At 40.8% G+C, this 2500-nt stretch overlaps 1 protein-coding gene across 1 annotated transcript in view; it reads right to left on the minus strand.

Moving 5' to 3' along the window:
- LOC125029856 (neural cell adhesion molecule 1-like) overlaps positions 1-2500 on the minus strand; it is a 14958-nt gene that overhangs the window by 253 nt on the left and 12205 nt on the right. The window contains exon 11 of the mRNA XM_047620035.1: positions 1-2500. This exon is cut by the window's left edge and continues 253 nt beyond it; it is cut by the window's right edge and continues 1212 nt beyond it. The gene's annotated coding sequence lies outside the window, so the exon portion shown is untranslated.

Below are 2500 nucleotides of genomic sequence, written 5' to 3' on the forward strand. Positions count from 1 at the left end.
GCGTGAGACAAGTATAATCCTAGGCTAAACCAGCTGATTTAATCAACTATGATGATCTGATGTAGAGCAACACTCCAAAACCCTGGTCGTACTATCAACAACTACTCTAGCTGTAATAGCACCTCTGTGTATTACGCAGTTGGTACATCACATGTTATCTGGTCGTGTGACCTTCTTTGCGCAGGGGCCAAACAACCACCTACCAACCTATTTTTTTTCCACACAGATCCACAACCAGAGAACAACAGTTAACGTCAAAAGGTCTCTTACACTCGACTGCAAGCTTCTCCCTACAGATGGTGCCTCAAACATATTCCAGCGGCTGGTATCCTGCCGTGGACGCCCCAATGAGGTCGGGAGCTGGTCCAACCTCCCCTCACTTTCTATTATTTACACCAGCTGTGGCTGTGCGGCACAAGGGTCACGGACTGCATTAAATACTCCAATTAAATAGCAATTGGAGTTTCCAATTTGAATTCTTCTCCATGCGGCTTCCGTTAAAACAAAGACTTGCATCCTTAACCAGTGTGCAGAACAGCCACTCACCTACATATTAAGATGATTTTAGTGTCTAGCTAAGCATAATATTATTAAATTGTTGTGACATCAGAGAAGTCACAGTGACTCAGAAGGAGACCGTTTTAACACTTTATTTTTGTCAAAGGCAAGGTGAAGACTAACCCTTTCAAGCTGAACACAAACTCTGCTCAAATTTGGTTGACAAAATTTAATTACTGTTTTTTTATTTTTTGTTTTTTTTTTTGTTTTTTTGCTGACAGCGTTAGTTGATACATGACTACTGTTAGCAGCGATGCATTTTGAATTTGACTGAAAATTTTGACAGCGTCTCTACCAATATGGCGTCGACACCGTTTGTGTTTGGAATGTTCAGATAACGTCCATTAAGACAATCAAAATTTTCTTCCTTATTCTTGTATTACGTTCTTTTCTCCTTAAAGTACTATATATAGCAAGTTCTTCACTTTACTTACAAAGTCTCGTTATTACACTATGTTCAAATTATAAATGTGATTTAACCTAATTTCAAGAAACTGTTTACTTTTATTCCTCAGAAAAAACATGAAAATAAAAAAAGAATACAATAAAATCATAAGCAAATATTTTCCTAGTGTACATATTACTCATTGTTTTCTTTTAGCAAAACATACAAATCACAACGTCATCACTTTTTTTGAGAAACAAAAAAAAGCCAAAGAATTCCTCATCATTATCTTTAATCGTTATTATGCTATTTGGTAAATCTCATTCAAGACCAATCATCTGTTTACATCGGATCGAGCGGGGGAGTGACGTAACACACCACCAAGAAAAAGAAACCAGCAAAGGCGGTAAAATACTCGCAAGGAATTCAAAGATCGGTTTTTCCATACACACACCAGGAGAAGGCGAGGCTGTGTACGTTACATGGGCAAGAACCAATGACAGTTGTTATTTCTCTTCTGATTTATACATTATTATGTCACAGCTGTAATGTATTGAGGTCTACACACGTCTCGTCACTAAGTTTTAGCTAAAACGGTGTTTAGGGGAGGTTAACGGTGAGCCTCCCCGCAAGGGCTCCAGATGACCTGAGTTGAAGCTGCGGACGTGCTCGGAGTAGAAGCCACGTTATATTCTTACGCGAAAGGCTTGGGGAGGGTTGTCTCTCTCTTGCGTAACAGGCATTACAGTAAAGGTGAAATTGCCAACTATCTCCTCCTAAGCTTGGTGATCACGTTAACTCCTTCTAACAGGGGTTTCCGAGGTCGCAAGCTGAAGGTTTTGTGGCGCATTGACCCCACTGTATCAGCTGTTGGTACTGCCTCCGCTAGAATATCACGGGTCGACGCATGCCTTTGTTAATGTTGGAAGAATTCTTTCGCCAATGTAACCCGATTTAGATGAGTTATCTAACCATATATATATATATATATGTATATACTTACAGTAAATGAGTGACTTCATTGATATTGGGAGGATAGTTTTTATTTTCCATATAAAAGTGTTCGGAGGAGGTTGTTTTCTCTGTCCATATATACAAGGATAACTTTCGTATCCCGTCTGATAATCCTGCACTCTGACACGTGCCCTGTCGCATGGACGTCTGAACCAGGCTGTGACCTGCAGTGTCTCTCGTCTGGGCCGTCAAATGCCAACGTCACTGCATAATGACATCATGCCAACGACAGCGGCGTGACAGCTGTTCGAGATCCGACGTCTGTCATTTTTAATCCTTAGGATTTTCATTCAGCAAAGTTAATGCTGTCATTGAGAATATCCTATTTAGGTTTGTGCTTAAATTTGGGTAGTGATGTCAGCATAAAACAAGCACTCGAAGACGCTGCACAGTAAGCGAGGTCAGGGTCACTCACTAAGGCCATCGCGCCAAGTGCTCAGAGGTTACCACACTGTGGCTACTTCATATACTGGGACAAAGAAAAGAGGGGGGCAGCCTGTCACAGACCTATATGAGAAAAGGTAAAGAGACAAAAATCACTGA

Source organism: Penaeus chinensis, chromosome 10 (assembly GCF_019202785.1).
Source record: "Penaeus chinensis breed Huanghai No. 1 chromosome 10, ASM1920278v2, whole genome shotgun sequence".
Taxonomy (NCBI): Eukaryota; Metazoa; Arthropoda; class Malacostraca; order Decapoda; family Penaeidae; genus Penaeus; species Penaeus chinensis.